This window comes from Cucurbita pepo, chromosome 19 (genome assembly GCF_057944985.1).
Source record: "Cucurbita pepo subsp. pepo isolate OVF chromosome 19, ASM5794498v1, whole genome shotgun sequence".
NCBI classification, from domain to species: Eukaryota; Viridiplantae; Streptophyta; class Magnoliopsida; order Cucurbitales; family Cucurbitaceae; genus Cucurbita; species Cucurbita pepo.
The window spans coordinates 6929472-6940180 of record NC_141816.1 but is presented as its reverse complement, the minus strand read 5'-3'; positions in this window follow the sequence as shown (position 1 = coordinate 6940180).

Genomic DNA, 10709 nt, shown 5'->3' with positions numbered 1-10709 from the left:
TTCAAAACTTTTGTGGGGAATGATAAGGGATAATAATTTAGAAGACAATTTCGAAGAAATGGACTGCATAAAACAGTAATAGGGTGATTAAAATCTAACCCTAATCTGGGACGTTTGAAGTACGTGCTAAAAAAACTGAGTCAGGGTCGTAGTTTTTTTAAACTTTCGTTGCGAAAGATTAGGCTTGCTGATTTAGAATAGAATGTCGAAGAAACGGAGCGTAAAAAACAGTAAAAGAGTGCTTAAAATCGAAACACTTATTCGAAAACCCTAATCTGTGACGTTTGAAGTACATGCTAAAAAAACCGAGTCACGGTCAACTTTTTTCAAAACTTTTGTGGGGAATGATCAGGGATAATAATTTAGAAGACAATTTCGAAGAAATGGACTGCATAAAACAGTAATAGGGTGATTAAAATCTAACCCTAATCTGGGACGTTTGAAGTACGTGCTAAAAAAACTGAGTCACGGTCGTAGTTTTTTTAAACTTTCGTTGCGAATGATTAGGCTTGCTGATTTAGAATAGAATGTCGAAGAAACGGAGCGTAAAAAACAGTAAAAGAGTGCTTAAAATCGAAACACTTATTCGAAAACCCTAAACTGTGACGTTTGAAGTACATGCTAAAAAAACCGAGTCACGGTCAACGTTTTTCAAAACTTTTGTGGGGAATGATAAGGGATAATAATTTAGAAGACAATTTCGAAGAAATGGACTGCATAAAACAGTAATAGGGTGATTAAAATCTAACCCTAATCTGGGACGTTTGAAGTACGTGCTAAAAAAACTGAGTCACGGTCGTAGTTTTTTTAAACTTTCGTTGCGAATGATTAGGCTTGCTGATTTAGAATAGAATGTCGAAGAAACGGAGCGTAAAAAACAGTAAAAGAGTGCTTAAAATCGAAACCCTTATTCGAAAACACTAATCTGTGACGTTTGAAGTACATGCTAAAAAAACCGAGTCACGGTCAACGTTTTTCAAAACTTTTGTGGGGAATGATAAGGGATAATAATTTAGAAGACAATTTCGAAGAAATGGACTGCATAAAACAGTAATAGGGTGATTAAAATCTAACCCTAATCTGGGACGTTTGAAGTACGTGCTAAAAAAACTGAGTCAGGGTCGTAGTTTTTTTAAACTTTCGTTGCGAAAGATTAGGCTTGATGATTTAGAATAGAATGTCGAAGAAACGGAGCGTAAAAAACAGTAAAAGAGTGCTTAAAATCGAAACACTTATTCGAAAACCCTAATCTGTGACGTTTGAAGTACATGCTAAAAAAACCGAGTCACGGTCAACTTTTTTCAAAACTTTTGTGGGGAATGATCAGGGATAATAATTTAGAAGACAATTTCGAAGAAATGGACTGCATAAAACAGTAATAGGGTGATTAAAATCTAACCCTAATCTGGGACGTTTGAAGTACGTGCTAAAAAAACTGAGTCATGGTCGTAGTTTTTTTAAACTTTCGTTGCGAAAGATTAGGCTTGATGATTTAGAATAGAATGTCGAAGAAACGGAGCGTAAAAAACAGTAAAAGAGTGCTTAAAATCGAAACACTTATTCGAAAACCCTAATCTGTGACGTTTGAAGTACATGCTAAAAAAACCGAGTCACGGTCAACGTTTTTCAAAACTTTTGTGGGGAATGATCAGGGATAATAATTTAGAAGACAATTTCGAAGAAATGGACTGCATAAAACAGTAATAGGGTGATTAAAATCTAACCCTAATCTGGGACGTTTGAAGTACGTGCTAAAAAAACTGAGTCATGGTCGTAGTTTTTTTAAACTTTCGTTGCGAAAGATTAGGCTTGATGATTTAGAATAGAATGTCGAAGAAACGGAGGGTAAAAAACAGTAAAAGAGTGCTTAAAATCGAAACCCTTATTCGAAAACACTAATCTGTGACGTTTGAAGTACATGCTAAAAAAACCGAGTCACGGTCAACGTTTTTCAAAACTTTTGTGGGGAATGATAAGGGATAATAATTTAGAAGACAATTTCGAAGAAATGGACTGCATAAAACAGTAATAGGGTGATTAAAATCTAACCCTAATCTGGGACGTTTGAAGTACGTGCTAAAAAAACTGAGTCAGGGTCGTAGTTTTTTTAAACTTTCGTTGCGAAAGATTAGGCTTGATGATTTAGAATAGAATGTCGAAGAAACGGAGCGTAAAAAACAGTAAAAGAGTGCTTAAAATCGAAACACTTATTCGAAAACCCTAATCTGTGACGTTTGAAGTACATGCTAAAAAAACCGAGTCACGGTCAACTTTTTTCAAAACTTTTGTGGGGAATGATCAGGGATAATAATTTAGAAGACAATTTCGAAGAAATGGACTGCATAAAACAGTAATAGGGTGATTAAAATCTAACCCTAATCTGGGACGTTTGAAGTACGTGCTAAAAAAACTGAGTCACGGTCGTAGTTTTTTTAAACTTTCGTTGCGAAAGATTAGGCTTGCTGATTTAGAATAGAATGTCGAAGAAACGGAGCGTAAAAAACAGTAAAAGAGTGCTTAAAATCGAAACACTTATTCGAAAACCCTAATCTGTGACGTTTGAAGTACATGCTAAAAAAACCGAGTCACGGTCAACTTTTTTCAAAACTTTTGTGGGGAATGATCAGGGATAATAATTTAGAAGACAATTTCGAAGAAATGGACTGCATAAAACAGTAATAGGGTGATTAAAATCTAACCCTAATCTGGGACGTTTGAAGTACGTGCTAAAAAAACTGAGTCACGGTCGTAGTTTTTTTAAACTTTCGTTGCGAATGATTAGGCTTGCTGATTTAGAATAGAATGTCGAAGAAACGGAGCGTAAAAAACAGTAAAAGAGTGCTTAAAATCGAAACACTTATTCGAAAACCCTAAACTGTGACGTTTGAAGTACATGCTAAAAAAACCGAGTCACGGTCAACGTTTTTCAAAACTTTTGTGGGGAATGATAAGGGATAATAATTTAGAAGACAATTTCGAAGAAATGGACTGCATAAAACAGTAATAGGGTGATTAAAATCTAACCCTAATCTGGGACGTTTGAAGTACGTGCTAAAAAAACTGAGTCACGGTCGTAGTTTTTTTAAACTTTCGTTGCGAATGATTAGGCTTGCTGATTTAGAATAGAATGTCGAAGAAACGGAGCGTAAAAAACAGTAAAAGAGTGCTTAAAATCGAAACCCTTATTCGAAAACACTAATCTGTGACGTTTGAAGTACATGCTAAAAAAACCGAGTCACGGTCAACGTTTTTCAAAACTTTTGTGGGGAATGATAAGGGATAATAATTTAGAAGACAATTTCGAAGAAATGGACTGCATAAAACAGTAATAGGGTGATTAAAATCTAACCCTAATCTGGGACGTTTGAAGTACGTGCTAAAAAAACTGAGTCAGGGTCGTAGTTTTTTTAAACTTTCGTTGCGAAAGATTAGGCTTGATGATTTAGAATAGAATGTCGAAGAAACGGAGCGTAAAAAACAGTAAAAGAGTGCTTAAAATCGAAACACTTATTCGAAAACCCTAATCTGTGACGTTTGAAGTACATGCTAAAAAAACCGAGTCACGGTCAACTTTTTTCAAAACTTTTGTGGGGAATGATCAGGGATAATAATTTAGAAGACAATTTCGAAGAAATGGACTGCATAAAACAGTAATAGGGTGATTAAAATCTAACCCTAATCTGGGACGTTTGAAGTACGTGCTAAAAAAACTGAGTCACGGTCGTAGTTTTTTTAAACTTTCGTTGCGAATGATTAGGCTTGCTGATTTAGAATAGAATGTCGAAGAAACGGAGCGTAAAAAACAGTAAAAGAGTGCTTAAAATCGAAACACTTATTCGAAAACCCTAAACTGTGACGTTTGAAGTACATGCTAAAAAAACCGAGTCACGGTCAACGTTTTTCAAAACTTTTGTGGGGAATGATAAGGGATAATAATTTAGAAGACAATTTCGAAGAAATGGACTGCATAAAACAGTAATAGGGTGATTAAAATCTAACCCTAATCTGGGACGTTTGAAGTACGTGCTAAAAAAACTGAGTCACGGTCGTAGTTTTTTTAAACTTTCGTTGCGAATGATTAGGCTTGCTGATTTAGAATAGAATGTCGAAGAAACGGAGCGTAAAAAACAGTAAAAGAGTGCTTAAAATCGAAACCCTTATTCGAAAACACTAATCTGTGACGTTTGAAGTACATGCTAAAAAAACCGAGTCACGGTCAACGTTTTTCAAAACTTTTGTGGGGAATGATAAGGGATAATAATTTAGAAGACAATTTCGAAGAAATGGACTGCATAAAACAGTAATAGGGTGATTAAAATCTAACCCTAATCTGGGACGTTTGAAGTACGTGCTAAAAAAACTGAGTCACGGTCGTAGTTTTTTTAAACTTTCGTTGCGAATGATTAGGCTTGCTGATTTAGAATAGAATGTCGAAGAAACGGAGCGTAAAAAACAGTAAAAGAGTGCTTAAAATCGAAACCCTTATTCGAAAACACTAATCTGTGACGTTTGAAGTACATGCTAAAAAAACCGAGTCACGGTCAACGTTTTTCAAAACTTTTGTGGGGAATGATAAGGGATAATAATTTAGAAGACAATTTCGAAGAAATGGACTGCATAAAACAGTAATAGGGTGATTAAAATCTAACCCTAATCTGGGACGTTTGAAGTACGTGCTAAAAAAACTGAGTCAGGGTCGTAGTTTTTTTAAACTTTCGTTGCGAAAGATTAGGCTTGATGATTTAGAATAGAATGTCGAAGAAACGGAGCGTAAAAAACAGTAAAAGAGTGCTTAAAATCGAAACCCTTATTCGAAAACCCTAATCTGTGACGTTTGAAGTACATGCTAAAAAAACCGAGTCACGGTCAACTTTTTTCAAAACTTTTGTGGGGAATGATCAGGGATAATAATTTAGAAGACAATTTCGAAGAAATGGACTGCATAAAACAGTAATAGGGTGATTAAAATCTAACCCTAATCTGGGACGTTTGAAGTACGTGCTAAAAAAACTGAGTCACGGTCGTAGTTTTTTTAAACTTTCGTTGCGAATGATTAGGCTTGCTGATTTAGAATAGAATGTCGAAGAAACGGAGCGTAAAAAACAGTAAAAGAGTGCTTAAAATCGAAACACTTATTCGAAAACCCTAAACTGTGACGTTTGAAGTACATGCTAAAAAAACCGAGTCACGGTCAACGTTTTTCAAAACTTTTGTGGGGAATGATAAGGGATAATAATTTAGAAGACAATTTCGAAGAAATGGACTGCATAAAACAGTAATAGGGTGATTAAAATCTAACCCTAATCTGGGACGTTTGAAGTACGTGCTAAAAAAACTGAGTCACGGTCGTAGTTTTTTTAAACTTTCGTTGCGAATGATTAGGCTTGCTGATTTAGAATAGAATGTCGAAGAAACGGAGCGTAAAAAACAGTAAAAGAGTGCTTAAAATCGAAACCCTTATTCGAAAACACTAATCTGTGACGTTTGAAGTACATGCTAAAAAAACCGAGTCACGGTCAACGTTTTTCAAAACTTTTGTGGGGAATGATAAGGGATAATAATTTAGAAGACAATTTCGAAGAAATGGACTGCATAAAACAGTAATAGGGTGATTAAAATCTAACCCTAATCTGGGACGTTTGAAGTACGTGCTAAAAAAACTGAGTCACGGTCGTAGTTTTTTTAAACTTTCGTTGCGAATGATTAGGCTTGCTGATTTAGAATAGAATGTCGAAGAAACGGAGCGTAAAAAACAGTAAAAGAGTGCTTAAAATCGAAACCCTTATTCGAAAACACTAATCTGTGACGTTTGAAGTACATGCTAAAAAAACCGAGTCACGGTCAACGTTTTTCAAAACTTTTGTGGGGAATGATAAGGGATAATAATTTAGAAGACAATTTCGAAGAAATGGACTGCATAAAACAGTAATAGGGTGATTAAAATCTAACCCTAATCTGGGACGTTTGAAGTACGTGCTAAAAAAACTGAGTCAGGGTCGTAGTTTTTATAAACTTTCGTTGCGAAAGATTAGGCTTGATGATTTAGAATAGAATGTCGAAGAAACGGAGCGTAAAAAACAGTAAAAGAGTGCTTAAAATCGAAACACTTATTCGAAAACCCTAATCTGTGACGTTTGAAGTACATGCTAAAAAAACCGAGTCACGGTCAACTTTTTTCAAAACTTTTGTGGGGAATGATCAGGGATAATAATTTAGAAGACAATTTCGAAGAAATGGACTGCATAAAACAGTAATAGGGTGATTAAAATCTAACCCTAATCTGGGACGTTTGAAGTACGTGCTAAAAAAACTGAGTCACGGTCGTAGTTTTTTTAAACTTTCGTTGCGAATGATTAGGCTTGCTGATTTAGAATAGAATGTCGAAGAAACGGAGCGTAAAAAACAGTAAAAGAGTGCTTAAAATCGAAACACTTATTCGAAAACCCTAAACTGTGACGTTTGAAGTACATGCTAAAAAAACCGAGTCACGGTCAACGTTTTTCAAAACTTTTGTGGGGAATGATAAGGGATAATAATTTAGAAGACAATTTCGAAGAAATGGACTGCATAAAACAGTAATAGGGTGATTAAAATCTAACCCTAATCTGGGACGTTTGAAGTACGTGCTAAAAAAACTGAGTCACGGTCGTAGTTTTTTTAAACTTTCGTTGCGAATGATTAGGCTTGCTGATTTAGAATAGAATGTCGAAGAAACGGAGCGTAAAAAACAGTAAAAGAGTGCTTAAAATCGAAACCCTTATTCGAAAACACTAATCTGTGACGTTTGAAGTACATGCTAAAAAAACCGAGTCACGGTCAACGTTTTTCAAAACTTTTGTGGGGAATGATAAGGGATAATAATTTAGAAGACAATTTCGAAGAAATGGACTGCATAAAACAGTAATAGGGTGATTAAAATCTAACCCTAATCTGGGACGTTTGAAGTACGTGCTAAAAAAACTGAGTCAGGGTCGTAGTTTTTTTAAACTTTCGTTGCGAAAGATTAGGCTTGATGATTTAGAATAGAATGTCGAAGAAACGGAGCGTAAAAAACAGTAAAAGAGTGCTTAAAATCGAAACACTTATTCGAAAACCCTAATCTGTGACGTTTGAAGTACATGCTGAAAAAACCGAGTCACGGTCAACTTTTTTCAAAACTTTTGTGGGGAATGATCAGGGATAATAATTTAGAAGACAATTTCGAAGAAATGGACTGCATAAAACAGTAATAGGGTGATTAAAATCTAACCCTAATCTGGGACGTTTGAAGTACGTGCTAAAAAAACTGAGTCACGGTCGTAGTTTTTTTAAACTTTCGTTGCGAATGATTAGGCTTGCTGATTTAGAATAGAATGTCGAAGAAACGGAGCGTAAAAAACAGTAAAAGAGTGCTTAAAATCGAAACCCTTATTCGAAAACACTAATCTGTGACGTTTGAAGTACATGCTAAAAAAACCGAGTCACGGTCAACGTTTTTCAAAACTTTTATGGGGAATGATCAGGGATAATAATTTAGAAGACAATTTCGAAGAAATGGACTGCATAAAACAGTAATAGGGTGATTAAAATCTAACCCTAATCTGGGACGTTTGAAGTACGTGCTAAAAAAACTGAGTCACGGTCGAGGTTTTTTTAAACTTTCGTTGCGAATGATTAGGCTTGATGATTTAGAATAGAATGTCGAAGAAACGGAGCGTAAAAAACAGTAAAAGAGTGCTTAAAATCGAAACACTTATTCGAAAACCCTAAACTGTGACGTTTGAAGTACATGCTAAAAAAACCGAGTCACGGTCAACGTTTTTCAAAACTTTTGTGGGGAATGATAAGGGATAATAATTTAGAAGACAATTTCGAAGAAATGGACTGCATAAAACAGTAATAGGGTGATTAAAATCTAACCCTAATCTGGGACGTTTGAAGTACGTGCTAAAAAAACTGAGTCACGGTCGTAGTTTTTTTAAACTTTCGTTGCGAATGATTAGGCTTGCTGATTTAGAATAGAATGTCGAAGAAACGGAGCGTAAAAAACAGTAAAAGAGTGCTTAAAATCGAAACCCTTATTCGAAAACACTAATCTGTGACGTTTGAAGTACATGCTAAAAAAACCGAGTCACGGTCAACGTTTTTCAAAACTTTTGTGGGGAATGATAAGGGATAATAATTTAGAAGACAATTTCGAAGAAATGGACTGCATAAAACAGTAATAGGGTGATTAAAATCTAACCCTAATCTGGGACGTTTGAAGTACGTGCTAAAAAAACTGAGTCAGGGTCGTAGTTTTTTTAAACTTTCGTTGCGAAAGATTAGGCTTGATGATTTAGAATAGAATGTCGAAGAAACGGAGCGTAAAAAACAGTAAAAGAGTGCTTAAAATCGAAACACTTATTCGAAAACCCTAATCTGTGACGTTTGAAGTACATGCTAAAAAAACCGAGTCACGGTCAACTTTTTTCAAAACTTTTGTGGGGAATGATCAGGGATAATAATTTAGAAGACAATTTCGAAGAAATGGACTGCATAAAACAGTAATAGGGTGATTAAAATCTAACCCTAATCTGGGACGTTTGAAGTACGTGCTAAAAAAACTGAGTCACGGTCGTAGTTTTTTTAAACTTTCGTTGCGAATGATTAGGCTTGCTGATTTAGAATAGAATGTCGAAGAAACGGAGCGTAAAAAACAGTAAAAGAGTGCTTAAAATCGAAACCCTTATTCGAAAACACTAATCTGTGACGTTTGAAGTACATGCTAAAAAAACCGAGTCACGGTCAACGTTTTTCAAAACTTTTATGGGGAATGATCAGGGATAATAATTTAGAAGACAATTTCGAAGAAATGGACTGCATAAAACAGTAATAGGGTGATTAAAATCTAACCCTAATCTGGGACGTTTGAAGTACGTGCTAAAAAAACTGAGTCACGGTCGAGGTTTTTTGAAACTTTCGTTGCGAATGATTAGGCTTGATGATTTAGAATAGAATGTCGAAGAAACGGAGCGTAAAAAACAGTAAAAGAGTGCTTAAAATCGAAACACTTATTCGAAAACCCTAAACTGTGACGTTTGAAGTACATGCTAAAAAAACCGAGTCACGGTCAACGTTTTTCAAAACTTTTGTGGGGAATGATCAGGGATAATAATTTAGAAGACAATTTCGAAGAAATGGACTGCATAAAACAGTAATAGGGTGATTAAAATCTAACCCTAATCTGGGACGTTTGAAGTACGTGCTAAAAAAACTGAGTCACGGTCGTAGTTTTTTTAAACTTTCGTTGCGAATGATTAGGCTTGCTGATTTAGAATAGAATGTCGAAGAAACGGAGCGTAAAAAACAGTAAAAGAGTGCTTAAAATCGAAACCCTTATTCGAAAACACTAATCTGTGACGTTTGAAGTACATGCTAAAAAAACCGAGTCACGGTCAACGTTTTTCAAAACTTTTGTGGGGAATGATAAGGGATAATAATTTAGAAGACAATTTCGAAGAAATGGACTGCATAAAACAGTAATAGGGTGATTAAAATCTAACCCTAATCTGGGACGTTTGAAGTACGTGCTAAAAAAACTGAGTCAGGGTCGTAGTTTTTTTAAACTTTCGTTGCGAAAGATTAGGCTTGATGATTTAGAATAGAATGTCGAAGAAACGGAGCGTAAAAAACAGTAAAAGAGTGCTTAAAATCGAAACACTTATTCGAAAACCCTAATCTGTGACGTTTGAAGTACATGCTAAAAAAACCGAGTCACGGTCAACTTTTTTCAAAACTTTTGTGGGGAATGATCAGGGATAATAATTTAGAAGACAATTTCGAAGAAATGGACTGCATAAAACAGTAATAGGGTGATTAAAATCTAACCCTAATCTGGGACGTTTGAAGTACGTGCTAAAAAAACTGAGTCATGGTCGTAGTTTTTTTAAACTTTCGTTGCGAAAGATTAGGCTTGATGATTTAGAATAGAATGTCGAAGAAACGGAGCGTAAAAAACAGTAAAAGAGTGCTTAAAATCGAAACACTTATTAGAAAACACTAATCTGTGACGTTTGAAGTACATGCTAAAAAAACCGAGTCACGGTCAACGTTTTTCAAAACTTTTGTGGGGAATGATCAGGGATAATAATTTAGAAGACAATTTCGAAGAAATGGACTGCATAAAACAGTAATAGGGTGATTAAAATCTAACCCTAATCTGGGACGTTTGAAGTACGTGCTAAAAAAACTGAGTCACGGTCGTAGTTTTTTTAAACTTTCGTTGCGAATGATTAGGCTTGCTGATTTAGAATAGAATGTCGAAGAAACGGAGCGTTAAAAACAGTAAAAGAGTGCTTAAAATCGAAACCCTTATTCGAAAACACTAATGTGTGACGTTTGAAGTACATGCTAAAAAAACCGAGTCACGGTCAACGTTTTTCAAAACTTTTGTGGGGAATGATCAGGGATAATAATTTAGAAGACAATTTCGAAGAAATGGACTGCATAAAACAGTAATAGGGTGATTCAAATCTAACCCTAATCTGGGACGTTTGAAGTACGTGCTAAAAAAACTGAGTCACGGTCGAGGTTTTTTGAAACTTTCGTTGCGAATGATTAGGCTTGATGATTTAGAATAGAAGGTCGAAGAAACGGAGCGTAAAAAACAGTAAAAGAGTGCTTAAAATCGAAACCCTTATGAGAAAACACTAATCTGTGACGTTTGAAGTACATGCTAAAAAAACCGA